The following is a 15,697-nucleotide window of genomic DNA, read 5'->3' as shown; positions in this document are numbered from 1 at the left end:
GATCTTTACAGGGGTTACAATGACATCTTATACCATTGATTATTCTAGCAAATAAACATGGTATATCTCTCCATTTATTTGGATATTCTTGGATTATTTTCATCAGTGTTTAATAGTTTTTAGTATAGTTTCAGTATATATATCCTGAACACATTTTGTTAAATTTATACTGAAGTATTTAAGTTTTTGCTTCTAGTGTAATGACATTTTTTTCAGATTTGAATTCCAATTATTTACTGCTAACATATGGAAGATTGACTTTCATACATTGATTTTGTAGTCTTTGACCTTGCTAAGATTCACTTATTATTCTTGGGAGATTTAAAAAAATAGATTCTTGGCAATTTTATTTTTCCATTTTTAAATGTTTATTTTTGAGCACAAGAGAGAGAGATACTTAGCACTAGTGGGGGAGGGACAGAAAGAGGGGGAGACACAGAATTCAAAGCAGACTCCAGGCTTTGAACTGTCAGCACAGAGCCCAAGGCAGGGCTTAAACCCACAAACCGTGAGATCATGACCTGAGCCTAGGTTGGTGATTAACTGGCTAAGCCACCCAGGTGCCCCTTGGCAATTTTCTACATAGACAATAATGTGTGTAAATAGAGATGGTTTCACTTTCCTTTCCGATCTGATGCCTTTTATTTCTTTGTCTAGTCTTACTGCAATAACTAAGACTCCAAGTGCAAAGATGAATAGGAATTGTGAGACAGAACATCTTTGCCTTGTTCTCACTTTTAAAGGGGGGAAGTATTTGGTCTTTCACTGTTGAGTTAGCTGTACAGATTTTAGAGGTTTTTTTTTTTTTTTTGTTTTTTTTTAACCAGATTAAGGAATTTCCCTTCAATTCCTTTACTGAGTGTTTTTATCATTAATCAATGTTAAATTTTGTCAAATATATTTTCTGTACCTTATTTAGATAGTCATCCATTTTATTATTTATCATTTATTAATATAATGAATATATGGATTGATTTTCAAATGTTCGGCCTGGCTTGCCTTCTTGAAATGGATCTGTTTAGTCAAGATATATTATCTTTTCTGTATTGTTGAATTCTATATGGTAATACTTTGTTAGGAATTTTGGTATCTATGTCTCTGAGGGCTCTTGGTTTCTAGTTTACTTATTTCTGTAATAGTTTGCTATTAGGGTAATGTTGGCTGCATAAAATGTATTTGGAAGTGTTCCCTCCTTGTTAAGGGTTGAATTGTACCCCAACCCACCCACAACTCATACATTGAAGGCCTAATCTCTGGTATATCAGAGTATGACCTTATTTGGAGATAAAATCTTCACCAAGCTAAGGGTGCCTAGGTGGCCCAGTCTGTTGAGTTTCTGATTCTTGATTTTGGCTCAGATGATCTCACTGTTTGTGAGTTCGAGCCTGACATTGGGCTTTGTACTGACAGTATGGGAGCCTGCTTCAAATTCTGTGTCTCCCTCCCTCTCTGCCCCTCCCTGGCTCTCACATGCACTCTCTCAAAGATAAATGTTAAAAAAAATTTTTTTTTAAGTCTTCACAGGGTAGCCAAAAATTTTTTAGAATATTTTTTTAATGTTTATTTTTTTTTTGTGAGAGAGAGAGAGAACGAACGTGTGAGACGGGGAGGGCAGAAAGAGAGGGAGACACAGAATCCAAAGCAGGCTCTAGAATCTGAGCTGTCTGCACAGAACTTGAATGTAAGGTTTGTACTCATGAACCATGAGATCATGACCTGAACCAAAGTTGGACACTTAACCAACTAAGTCACCCAGGCACCTCCAGAGCTAGTCAAGTTAAAGTGTGGCTATTAGGGTGAGCCCTACTCCAGTATGACTGGTGACCTTATAAAAAAGGGATCTTTGGACATGGAGATATACGTACAGAAATAAGGTAATGTGAAGATATAAGACAACACTATGTAAACCTGAAGATGACCATCTGTAATCCAAAGAGAGAGGACCGGAGGAGATCCTTCTCTTCTAGCTCAAGAGGAAACAACCCTGCCAACATTGTGAACTTCTATCCTTCAATACTACAAGACAATTTCTGTTGTTGAAGCCACCTAGTTTGTGGTACATTTTAATGGCAGCCCTAGAAAGTAAATACATTCTTCTAGTGTGTGTGTGTGTGTGTGTGTGTGTGTGTGTGTGTGTGTGTATGTGTATACATATATACATACATACATATATACATACAGTGTAGCATTCTTTCATTTGATTTTAGGAATGAGGCAAGAGTGCCTACCATAATCATTTGTATTCAATATGTTACTGGGAATTCTAGCTAGAATATGTAGTAAGTCAAGAAAATGAAATAAAAGAAATATAAATTAAGAAAGAACACTTTATTTTTTTTTTTATTTTTTTTTTTTTTTAATATATGAAATTTACTGTCAAATTGGTTTCCATACAACACCCAGTGCTCATCCCAAAAGGTGCCCTCCTCAATACCCATCACCCACCCTGCCCTCCCTCCCACCCCCCATCAACCCTCAGTTTGTTCTCAGTTTTTAACAGTCTCTTATGCTTTGGCTCTCTCCCACTCTAACCTCTTTTTTTTTTTCTTTTCTTTCCTTCCCCTCCCCCATGGGTTTCTGTTATGTTTCTCAGGATCCACATAAGAGTGAAACCATATGGTATCTGTCTTTCTCTGTATGGCTTATTTCACTTAGCATCACACTCTCCAGTTCCATCCACGTTGCTACAAAAGGCCATATTTCATTTTTTCTCATTGCCACGTAGTATTCCATTGTGTATATAAACCACAATTTCTTTATCCATTCATCAGTTGATGGACATTTAGGCTCTTTCCATAATTTGGCTATTGTTGAGAGTGCCGCTATAAACATTGGGGTACAGGTGCCCCTATGCATCAGTACTCCTGTATCCCTTGGATAAATTCCTAGCAGTGCTATTGCTGGGTCATAGGGTAGGTCTATTTTTAATTTTCTGAGGAACCTCCACACTGCTTTCCAGAGCGGCTGCACCAATTTGCATTCCCACCAACAGTGCAAGAGGGTTCCTGTTTCTCCACATCCTCTCCAGCATCTATAGTCTCCTGATTTCTTCATTTTGGCCACTCTGACTGGCGTGAGGTGGTATCTGAGTGTGGTTTTGATTTGTATTTCCCTGATAAAGAGCGACGTTGAGCATCTTTTCATGTGCCTGTTGGCCATCCGGATGTCTTCTTTAGAGAAGTGTCTATTCATGTTTTCTGCCCATTTCTTCACTGGGTTATTTGTTTTTCGGGTGTGGAGTTTGATGAGCTCTTTATAGATTTTGGATACTAGCCCTTTGTCCGATGTGTCATTTGCAAATATCTTTTCCCATTCCGTTGGTTGCCTTTTAGTTTTGTTGGTTGTTTCCTTTGCTGTGCAGAAGCTTTTTATCTTCATAAGGTCCCAGTAATTCACTTTTGCTTTTAATTCCCTTGCCTTTGGGGATGTGCCGAGTAAGAGATTGCTACGGCTGAGGTCAGAGAGGTCTTTTCCTGCTTTCTCCTCTAAGGTTTTGATGGTTTCCTGTCTCACATTCAGGTCCTTTATCCATTTTGAGTTTATTTTTGTGAATGGTGTGAGAAAGTGGTCTAGTTTCAACCTTCTGCATGTTGCTGTCCAGTTCTCCCAGCACCATTTGTTAAAGAGACTGTCTTTTTTCCATTGGATGTTCTTTCCTGCTTTGTCAAAGATGAGTTGGCCATATGTTTGTGGGTCTAGTTCTGGGGTTTCTATTCTATTCCATTGGTCTATGTGTCTGTTTTTATGCCAATACCATGCTGTCTTGATGATGACAGCTTTGTAGTAGAGGCTAAATTCTGGGATTGTGATGCCTCCTGCTTTGGTCTTCTTCTTCAAAATTACTTTGGCTATTCGGGGCCTTTTGTGGTTCCATATGAATTTTAGGATTGCTTGTTCTAGTTTCGAGAAGAATGCTGGTGCAATTTTGATTGGGATTGCATTGAATGTGTAGATAGCTTTGGGTAGTATTGACATTTTGACAATATTTATTCTTCCAATCCATGAGCATGGAATGTCTTTCCATTTCTTTATATCTTCTTCAATTACCTGCATAAGCTTTCTATAGTTTTCAGCATACAGATCTTTTACATCTTTAGTTAGATTTATTCCTAGGTATTTTATGCTTCTTGGTGCAATTGTGAATGGGATCAGTTTCTTCATTTGTCTTTCTGTTGCTTCATTGTTAGTGTATAAGAATGCAACTGATTTCTGCACATTGATTTTGTATCCTGCAACTTTGCTGAATTCATGTATCAGTTCTAGCAGACTTTTGGTGGAGTCTATTGGATTTTCCATGTATAATATCATGTCATCTGCAAAAAGCGAAAGCTTGACTTCATCTTTGCCAATTTTGATGCCTTTGATTTCCTTTTGTTGTCTGATTGCTGATGCTAGAACTTCCAGCACTATATTGAACAACAGCGGTGAGAGTGGGCATCCCTGTCGTGTTCCTGATCTCAGGGAAAAAGCTCTCAGTTTTTCCCCGTTGAGGATGATGTTAGCTGTGGGCTTTTCATAAATGGCCTTTATGATCTTTAAGTATGTTCCTTCTATCCCGACTTTCTCAAGGGTTTTTATTAAGAAAGGGTGCTGGATTTTGTCAAAGGCCTTTTCTGCATCGATTGACAGGATCATATGGTTCTTCTCTTTTTTTTTGTTAATGTGATGTATCACGTTGATCGATTTGCGAATGTTGAACCAGCCCTGCATCCCAGGAATGAATCCCACTTGATCATGGTGAATAATTCTGTTTATATGCTGTTGAATTCGATTTGCTAGTATCTTATTAAGAATTTTTGCATCCATATTCATCAGGGATATTGGCCTGTAGTTCTCTTTTTTTTACTGGGTCTCTGTCTGGTTTAGGAATCAAAGTAATACTGGCTTCATAGAATGAGTCTGGAAGTTTTCCTTCCCTTTCTATTTCTTGGAATAGCTTGAGAAGGATAGGTATTATCTCTGCTTTAAATGTCTGGTAGAACTCCCCTGGGAAGCCATCTGGTCCTGGACTCTTATTTGTTGGGAGATTTTTGATAACCGATTCAATTTCTTCGCTGGTTATGGGTTTGTTCAAGCTTTCTATTTCCTCCTGATTGAGTTTTGGAAGAGTGTGGGTGTTTAGAAATTTGTCCATTTCTTCCAGGTTGTCCAATTTGCTGGCATATAATTTTTCATAGTATTCCCTGATAATTGTTTGTATCTCTGAGGGATTGGTTGTAATCATTCCATTTTCATTCATGATTTTATCTATTTGGGTCATCTCCCTTTTCTTTTTGAGAAGCCTGGCTAGAGGTTTGTCAATTTTGTTTATTTTTTCAAAAAACCAACTCTTGGTTTCGTTGATCTGCTCTACAGTTTTTTTAGATTCTATATTGTTTATTTCTGCTCTGATCTTTATTATTTCTCTTCTTCTGCTGGGTTTAGGCTGCCTTTGCTGTTCTGCTTCTATTTCCTTTAGGTGTGCTGTTAGGTTTTGTATTTGGGATTTTTCTTGTTTCTTGAGATAGGCCTGGATTGCAATGTATTTTCCTCTCAGGACTGCCTTCGCTGCATCCCAAAGCGTTTGGATTGTTGTATTTTCATTTTCGTTTGTTTCCATATATATTTTAATTTCTTCTCTAATTGCCTGGTTGACCCACTCATTCGTTAGTAGGGTGTTCTTTAACCTCCATGCTTTTGGAGGTTTTCCAGACTTTGTCCTGTGGTTGATTTCAAGCTTCATAGCATTGTGGTCTGAAAGTATGCATGGTATAATTTCAATTCTTGTAAACTTATGAAGGGCTGTTTTGTGACCCAGTATATGATCTATCTTGGAGAATGTTCCATGTGCACTCGAGAAGAAAGTATATTCTGTTGCTTTGGGATGCAGAGTTCTAAATATATCTGTCAAGTCCATCTGATCCAATGTATCATTCAGGGCCCTTGTTTCTTTATTGACTGTGTGTCTAGATGATCTATCCATTTCTGTAAGTGGGGTGTTAAAGTCCCCTGCAATGACCACATTCTTATCAATAAGGTTGCTTATGTTTATGAGTAATTGTTTTATATATCTGGGGGGCTCGGGTATTTGGCGCATAGACATTTATAATAGTTAGCTCTTCCTGGTGGATAGACCCTGTGATTATTATATAATGCCCTTCTTCATCTCTTGTTACAGCCTTTAATTTAAAGTCTAGTTTGTCTGATATAAGTATGGCTACTCCAGCTTTCTTTTGGCTTCCAGGAGCATGATAAATAGTTCTCCATCCCCTCACTCTCAATCTAAAGGTGTCCTCAGATCTAAAATGAGTCTCTTGTAGACAGCAAATAGATGGGTCTTGTTTTTTTATCCATTCTGATACCCTATGTCTTTTAGTTGGCGCATTTAATCCATTTACATTCAGTGTTATTATAGAAAGATATGGGTTTAGAGTCATTGTGATGTCTGTATGTTTTATGCTTGTAGTGATGTCTCTGGTACTTTGTCTCACAGGATCCCCCTTAGGATCTCTTGTAGGGCTGGTTTCGTGGTGACAAATTCCTTCAGTTTTTGTTTGTTTGGGAAGACCTTTATCTCTCCTTCTATTCTAAATGACAGACTTGCTGGATAAAGGATTCTCGGCTGCATATTTTTTCTGTTTAGCACACTGTAGATATCGTGCCAAGCCTAAGAAAGAACACTTTAAAATAATGTGATTATTACATAAAAATTCAAAGGAATCTTCTAGTGACATAACAATTTAAAGCCAGTAATAAAAATCAGTTGCAGTTTCCTTACCAGGGCAAAAAGACTATCATTTTAACAACTACAGAAAATTATAAAGTATCTGGAAACAAATCTAACAATGACAACAACAAATCTAACATTGAACTCTATGGGGAGAGTAATTTAATACTACTGACAGACGTTAAATGATCCTAAGTAGATGAAAAGATATGCCACGTTCATGGATTGGAAAACCTAATATCATAGAGTTGTCAGTGTAGCTCAACATAACTTATAATTTCAATGAAATTACAGGAAAGATTTCAATAACTATAATGCAACTTGACAATCTGATTCCAAATTTAAATGGAAGACAAAAGTTTAAGACAGGACAAGATAATGTTATGCACTTAAGAACAAGATTGGGAAATTTGCCTGAGATATTAAAACAAATGAAGCTATATTAGTGATATTGATTAGAAGTTAGACATAAACCCATGTAAAAGAGTTGAGAGTACAGAAGCATTGCCATGCATATATGAAATATGATGGTGTATAAATAACAGATAAGTGGCAAAAATATTTAATAAATAGTTCAGGGCTAATATGTCTATATTAAAATTATAAAATAGAAATTTATAAAAATTGAATATATAAAAATATAAAAAATACTTTAAAAATCGGACTCATAACTCACACTACATATAAAACCCATTTTTAGATGGATTAATATAAATTAGAGTCACACTTAAATAATTATAGAATATTTTTTAGGTCATCTAGTTGGATTTCTGAGAAAAGGCATAAAATAAAAATAAACAAGGAAAATATTAAAACTTTTTTTAAAGCGTAGTGAACCAAGTAATAAAACTAACCTTTTTTTTATTTTTTAAATTTTTTATTTTGTAAATGTTTCTTTCCTTTTTTTTATAATATGAAATTTATTGTCAAATTGGTTTCCATACAACACCCAGTGCTCATCCCAACAGGTGCCCTCTTCAATACCCCTCACCCACCCTCCCTTCCCTCCCACCCCCCATCAACCCTCAGTTTGTTCTTAGTATTTAAGTGTCTCTTATGTTTTGGCAAAACTAACCTTTCTTTTGCAAACACTGGAAAAACAACACTCAGTACTAAAAAAAAAAAACACTCTCCAAAAGCATCATAGAGTCAACGTGGTGTTGACAAATTTCAGGGCCAATGCCCAGGTAAAGAAGAAAACCAATAACAACCTGAAAGTTGCTCTTTTCCCCTAAAGCCATCTGCTCTTTCTGCATGAGCTCATTCTAAGAGATTGGGAGGCTGAGCAGATCTTTTGCTTTGCTCATGGGTGTAAAACAGGCAAAAATTGAAGTCCATATTCTGTTAAGAAGGTGTGGTCCTGGTGAGCATCCCAAAAGTTTGGAGGTAAATATAACCTATAATGGTTCTAATAGGTACTGCAACTCACATTCAATTTATTCTCAATCCCCATAACTGGATTAAGGTGATTGAGGAATTTATCAGAATGAAAGTGAAGAGGAACAGAACATAATCATGAGTCTCAAATTATTTCTAGTTTTTCAAGTACAGATACTCAAAGAGAAAAAATATCCCCAGACACAAAAGGAGGCAATGTCACGTGATAAAAATCTGAGGCAAACCCAGACCATAAAAACAGAGCCACAGGAATCCAGATAATCTCAGAGACAGCTGTAAAATGTTATATGCTCAGTTCAGGGATACAAAGGCATAATTCATAAAAATTGGCACTTAACTGGAAATTGTTTAAAAAGTAGAAATTCTAGAACTGCAAATAACATAAAACACAGAGATGGGTTTATTTGTGGTGAGAAATACATTTCAGCAGAAAATAAAAAGCTTGCATTTCTGGCCTGTATCATTGAGAAAATGTGATCTGTGCCTGCTGCATAAGCAAGTACAGCACCGTGTTATGGTACTGTACCGGAAGTCTCTAATGATTTAGGAAGGGAACACACGAAGAGGTGGGAAATCCTTCTTATGAGGGTTTAAAAAGTCAGCATGGAGGTAGGTAGGTAAGGTTTGAGCTGAGAAATTAGATCCCACAGGAGGTGGGAGACAGATGTGACAAAACTCTAGTGGCCTTATGTGGTTGATGCTTTATGGTATGTTCAGTAGCTGAGGCCAGACACATACAATGTTCTCCTCTGATATTTGTATTTATCATGGAGAAAATTGGGTGAATATCACTTATTATAAACTTGTTTGAGGTAGAGTACACTTGGGAACCCACGTCTGTCTCAGAAAAGCTCCCATATCTCCATGGGTATTTGTTTAACACAGTTTCTGTGTGATGAAAACATCACAGAGAATATGTAATAAGCATATTCTGCCCTGAATGGTTTTCATGTTGCTTCATTAACTCACAACACACAAACACAAAACAAAGCAAAAACCAAACTTAACTACATGCTCCAGGAAATTCTTGCCCTTCTCATTTTCCATGAGAAAAATTTTAAAACTTCTGTAAGTCATGCACGTGATCTTTTTTTCCCCTCACTTCCTAACAGTGGTATTTACAGGAACATGTGTCCTTGCCAGAATAAATAAAAGATCTTCACAGACATCAGGCCTGAATCTAAAGAATTACAAAATAGAAAAAAAGTTTTTGCATGTTGTCCATTGCTCCATTTCTGGATGCCTCTTTCTAGTTCCCCAGGTGCTGGTGCCCTGGCACTAGAAGAATCTCAATTGAGGGGCATATTTCAAAATAGCTTGTGTAGAATCCTAGAACAGAAAAGAGGCATTAAGAAGTAAGAAAATCTGAATTTCAGTTCAGAAGTATGAACTTCAGTTAATTCTTTAATACTGGTTCACTGATTTTTTTTAAACAAACATAACATACTAACAGAAGTTGTTAGTAAAAGGGGTTACTGGGTGTGGGGTATATGAGAACTCTCTGTACTATTTTTGCAGTTTTTCTGTAAGTATAAAACACTGAAGAGAGGAGTTTTAAATAAAGGAGAAGAGTAATGGAGTAGGACCTTGGCAAATACCATCCCCTAATGATAAAACTGCAAAATTCACCAAAAACAGCCATAAACTGAAAGTGAAAAAAAATGACCTATCCAAGTGTTAGATTTCGGAAAGTCTAATTGTATCATTTCATTGAGTAACACAAGATGAAGTTTCGAGCCATTCACAGGGCAGTGCTGCTGACACCTCCTGGAAAATGGTCTAGCAGACGATGGGGTCAATTTTACTGCTTCTTCATTTTGTATGATGGATTTGTTCTCCCCTTAACTGAACACTGATGACCCGAGGGACATGCATCATTTCCAGACACACTCTAGGGTCTAACTGCAAAGTGGAACAAAATCTTTGCATATTCTGTCTGTCTGTCTCTCTCTCTCTCTCTCTCTCTCTCTCTCTCTCTCTCTCTCTGTGTGTGTGTGTGTGTGTGTGTGTTTGTGCGTTGATCTTTCTTTTTCTTTTTTTTAATATTTATTTTTGAAAGAGAGAGAGAGAGAACATGAGCAGGGCAGGGGCAGAGAGAGAGAGGGAGACACAGAATCTGAAGCAGGTTCCAGGCTCTGAGCTGTCAGCACAGAGCCCAACACGGTGCTCCAACCCACAAACTGTGAGATCATGACCTGAGCTAAAGTCGGACACTTAACCCACTGACCCACCTAGACACCCATCTTTCTTTCTTTTTAATACAATTTATTGTCAAGTAGGCTAACATACAGTGTATACAGTGTGCTCTTGGTTTTGGGGGTAGATTCCCATGATTCATTGCTTATATACAACATTCTCTTGATCTGCACCCCAGCTCCCCAGCTGCTTGTGCCCTTAGACTGTTCTCTGCAGATCTGAGGTCCCTCACTGATTATCTACTAAGACCTGTGTATCATGAAGGGCCCCATGCTCCCAAGTTTATTTTAACTTTACAGTGTCAGCTGTAATGCATGATAATATTTCTAATAATGACAATAAATAAGAATCCCTGAGTACTTACTGAGTGCCAGGCAAGCACATATAATAGTATTACAGTGATTCAGTCATCATTTCACATATATTTTACCATTTTTCTAAATAAAATGTATTTGGTTATTCTCTAAATTTCTTAGGACTGAGATAAGAGTGTGACATAATGTATAACTGCTGGGGAGTTTATTAGTTATAACACTAACTGCCGTTATAACTGCTGCCTAGCATATTTGTAGTTGGAATAACAAATTACCACAAACCCAGTGGCTTAAAACAACGTGAATTTGTCATCTTACAGTTCTGTAGATCAGAAGCCTGTAATGGGTCTCCCTGGACTGAAATCGGTATTGGCACAGGTGTAGTCTTCCCTGAAGTCTCTAGGGGAGAATCTGTTTGCCTGCCTTTTCTACTTTCTAAAAGCTGTGTTCTTTGGCTTGTGGCCCCTTTTATCATCAAAGCCAACAATGGCCAGGTGAGGCTTTCTCACATTACATCCTTCTGACAGTGATTCTGCTGCCTCTGTCTTCCATCATTTAGAGACTCTTGTGATGATAATGGAACTGCTCAAATATTCCAGGATAATCTCCCTATTTTAGTTGAGCTTATTAGTAACCTTAATTCCCTCTTTCTGGGTAATATCACATGCTCATAAGTTCCACGGATTCAGACATGGACATCCTGGGAGGGCCATTATTCTGTCTACCACGGTAGTTCATTCCAAATTCCAAATTTATTCCTAATTTGAGAGAATAAGCTCCAACCATTTGATGTCCAGGTTTTGAAAGTTTTCAGACACCCACACTTAATTTCTTTAACTATGTAAATTGGTCCTTTGATTTCTACGTACCTACAGCTGTAATTTAGCCTCATAAAATTACTCTTTTCCTCTCTCTCTAATTGGTTTGGTGGTTCCAAGACAGAATGTTTGTTTATTGTAATCTCTATTTCATTTCTCGTCTCAGCCCTTCTTATCACTGGCTTCTCCTAGTGTTTGTTCCAAATGATAATGCAGGTGGTGGATTTAATATGTTCCATTTCTTAGTCCCTTTAGACATTAGTGAATTAGCCATTTTTAAATTCACTTGAAAATATTAAGCACATACAATAAGCAAAGTAACATTTAGGAGTTAAAAGAAAAGAGAAATCTTACAATACCTTCCATCAATGTGTTTACTGCCCATTTGGAAAGACACACAAATAAAACATAGTGAAAGTGTTACAATTCCATAAATTACATGAGTGACAGGTAGCCAGAATTGTAAAAAAAATTATGAATACTATTATTAATAGTGCTTGTGTTATTCTCAGAAGTGTTCTGGTTTAAATAATAAATTATATTGCCTAAGACAATCTACACGCCAAACAAGAATATATGACTGTCTCCTTTCCATTCTTGCAATGAATCATTTCTAAAGATTTTGTTCTTTACCAATGTGACAGGCGATATGTGGTTTTTATTACAAGTTTAATTCTTTCACATATTTTAAAGCCAGTTTCATGTTTGAATTTTCCCATTCCTTTTGTCAAGTTTTAAAAATGGATTTTGATCTTTTCCCACTGATTGTTGGTAATTCAATATGTAACACAGAAGTTAGAGTGTTGTTGATGATGTAAGTAGCATCATATTTTTGCTTTGTTTTCACTAGTTTTTAAAAATAGTACTTAAAAATTGTGCTTATGTGTATGTATTTATGTTAGGTTCAGCTGTGATTGACAGGAAATCTATAGTCTGTCATCATGAGGCAAATTTCTTTTTTAAAGTTTTTATTTTAATTCCAGTTAGTTAATATACAGTGTTGTATTAGTTTCAGATATACAATGTAGTGATTCAACAATTCCATACATTATTTGGTGCTCATACGTTAAGTGCACTCCTTAATCGCCATCACCTATTTAACCTATCCCCCCCCCCCCCCCCCCCACTTCCCCTCTGGTAACCATCAGTTTTTTTTTCTCTGTAGTTAAGAATCTGTTTCGCAGTTTGTCTCTCTCTTTTTCCCTTTGTTCCTTTGTTTTGTTTCTTAAATTTCACATATAAGTGAAATCATATAGTGTTTGTTTTTCTCTGACTGACTTATTTGGCTTCGTATTATACTTTCTAGCCTACAAATGGCAAGATTTCATTTTTTTATGGCTGAATAATATTCCATTGTATATATATATACCACATCTTTATCCTTCATCACTTGATGGACACTGGGCTGTTTCATAACTTGGCTATTGTAAATAATACTGGTATAAATATAGGAGTGTATGAATCTCTTTAGATAGTATTTTTGTATTCTTTGGGTAAATATCTGGTAGTGGAATTGTTGGATCGTAGGGTAGTTTTATTTTTTTATTTTTTTATTTTTTCAACGTTTTTTATTTATTTTTGGGACAGAGAGAGACAGAGCATGAACGGGGGAGGGGCAGAGAGAGAGGGAGACACAGAATCGGAAACAGGCTCCAGGCTCCGAGCCATCAGCCCAGAGCCTGACGCGGGGCTCGAACTCACGGACCGCGAGATCGTGACCTGGCTGAAGTCAGACGCTTAACCGACGGCGCCACCCAGGCGCCCCGGGTAGTTTTATTTTTAACTTTCTGAGGAACCTCCATAGAGTCTTCAGAGTGGCTGCACCAGTTTGCATTCCCACCCACAGTGTAAGAAGTTACCTCCTCGCCAATGCCTGTGGTTTCCTGTGTTGTTAATTTCAGTCATTCTGACCAGTGTGAGGTAGTATCTTATCATAGTTTTGATTTGTATTTCCCTGATGATGAATGATATCGAGAACGTTTTCATGTGTGTGTTGGCCATCTGTATGTCTTCTTTGGAAAAATGTTTATTCATGTCTTCTGCCCATTTCTTAAATGGATTATTTGTTTTTTAGGTGTTCAGTTTGGTAAGTTCTTTATACATTTTGGATACTAACACTTTATCAGATTTGCAAATATTTTCTCCCATTCCATAGGTTGCCTTTTAGTTTTGTTGACTGTTTGCTTTGCTGTGCAGAAGGTTTTTAATCTTGATGATGTCCCAATAGCTTATTTTAGCTTTTGTTTAGTTTGCCTCGGGGGACTGAAAGAGAAAAAAAGTTGCCATGGCTGATGTCAAAGAGGTTAGTGCCTGCCTTCTCTCCAGTATTTTTATGGTTTTAGGTCTCACATTTAGGTCTTTAATCCATTTTGAGTTTATTTTTTGTGGCTGGTATAAGAAAATGGTTCAATTTTGTTTTTCTGCATGTTGCTCTCCAGTTTTCCCAACACCGTTTGTTGAAGACACTGTCCTTTTCCCATTGGATAGTCTTTTTTGCTTTGTTGAAGATTAATTGACCATATAACTGTATGTTTATTCTGGGTTTTCTATCCTGTCCCATTGATCTATGTGTCTGTTTTTGTGCAGTACCATATTGTTTTGATAACATAGCTTTGTAATATAGCTTGAAGTCTGGAATTGTGATGCTTCCAGCTTTGCTCTTTTTTTCAAGGTTGCTTTGGTTGTGGTTCCATTTTAATTTTAGGATTGTTCTAGTTCTGTTAAAAGTGCTATTGGTATTTTGATAAGGATTTGCATTAAATCTGTAGATTATTTTGGATAGAATAGACATTTTAACATTATTTCTTATTCTAATCCATGCCTTTGCATTTCTTCCATCAGTGTTTTATAATTTTCAGAGCATAGGTCTTTCACCTCTTTGGTTATGTTTATTCCTAGGTACCTTTTTATTTTAGGTACAGTTGTAAATGGGATTATTTTCTTAGTGTCTTTTTCTGCTGTTTCATTATGGATGTATAGAAATGCAGCAGATTTGTGTACATTGATTTTATATTTTGTGGCTTTACTGAATTTGTATATCAGTTCTAGCAATATTTTGGTGGAGTCTTTAGGGTTTTCTATATATAGTATCATGTCATCTACAAATAGTAAAAGTTAGACTTCTTCCTTGCCAATTTGGATGCTTTTTATTTCTTTTTGTTGTCTAATTGCTGTATCTAAGACTTTGAGTGCCATGTTGAATAGAAGTGGTGAGAGTGGACATGCTTGCCTTGTTTCTGACCTTAGGGGAAAAGTTCTCAGTTTTTTCCAGTAGAGGATGATATTAACTATGGGTTTTTCACAAATGGCCTTTTTTAGATTAAACTATGTTCCCTCTAAACCTATTTAGTTGAGGGTCTTTATCATGAATGGGTGTTGTATTTTGTCAAATACCTTTTTTGTTTCTTATGAAATGATCATATGGTTCTTATTCTTTGTCTTCTTGATATTATGTATTATCTTGATTGATTTCAGAATATTGAACCACTTTTGCAATCCAGGAATAAATCTTACTTGATTGTGGTGAATGATTTTTTAAATGTATTTTTGGATTCAGTTTGTTAATATTTTATTGAGTATTTTTGCATCTATTTTTATTGGGGATGTTGGTCTGTAGTTTTCTTTTTGAGTGGTGTCTTTATCTGGTTTTGGTATCAAGATAATCCTGGCCTCACAGAATGAGTTTATATTTTCTATATTTTGGAGTGGTTTGAGAAGAACAGGTATTAGCTCTTCTTTAAATGTTTGGTAGAATTCACCTGTGAAGCCATCTGGTCCTGGATTTTTGTTTGTTGGGAGCTTTTTGATTATTGGTTCAATTTCTTTGCTGGTTATCAGAAACCAATTTCTTAATCACAGAATTTCTAGTCCTACATGATACTTGCAATGACACATTTTAGGAATTTGAGGAAGAGAAGCTCTTAAACAGAAGGCTAACAATTACTGCATAACATGATGTAGGGAAGTGGTGGTTGATCAAGTTTGCTAACTATGAATTTATATCAAATCTGTAGATTTTTGTGTATCAAAGATGGAGATCTTTTTCCATATTCAGGTCTTTGAAACTTTGCAAGGAATGAAGTAGTCAATTTGTGTTACCAAGACACAACTTGGTAACACAATATCTTTATGGTAAGAGCTTGAAGAGCCAACAGAACCTGGCAAAAGGGTGGTTCAGATCTTTATGATCCATAGTGCGCTGCTGAGTGCCTAGAGCTAATTACAAACCATCTGTGTGATGCTGGCTTGAGTTCAGTTCTCAGGTC

At 36.5% G+C, this 15,697-nt stretch overlaps 1 protein-coding gene across 2 annotated transcripts in view; it reads left to right on the top strand.

Moving 5' to 3' along the window:
* The window catches only part of LOC125921920 (arylacetamide deacetylase-like 2), a 195,919-nt gene that overhangs the window by 145,153 nt on the left and 35,069 nt on the right, over nt 1-15,697 (top strand). The gene's annotated exons all lie outside the window — the stretch shown is intronic.

This window comes from Panthera uncia, chromosome C2 (assembly GCF_023721935.1).
Source record: "Panthera uncia isolate 11264 chromosome C2, Puncia_PCG_1.0, whole genome shotgun sequence".
Taxonomy (NCBI): Eukaryota; Metazoa; Chordata; class Mammalia; order Carnivora; family Felidae; genus Panthera; species Panthera uncia.
Note: the sequence above shows the minus strand (reverse complement) of the source record. Positions and strands in the feature narration are given on the sequence as shown.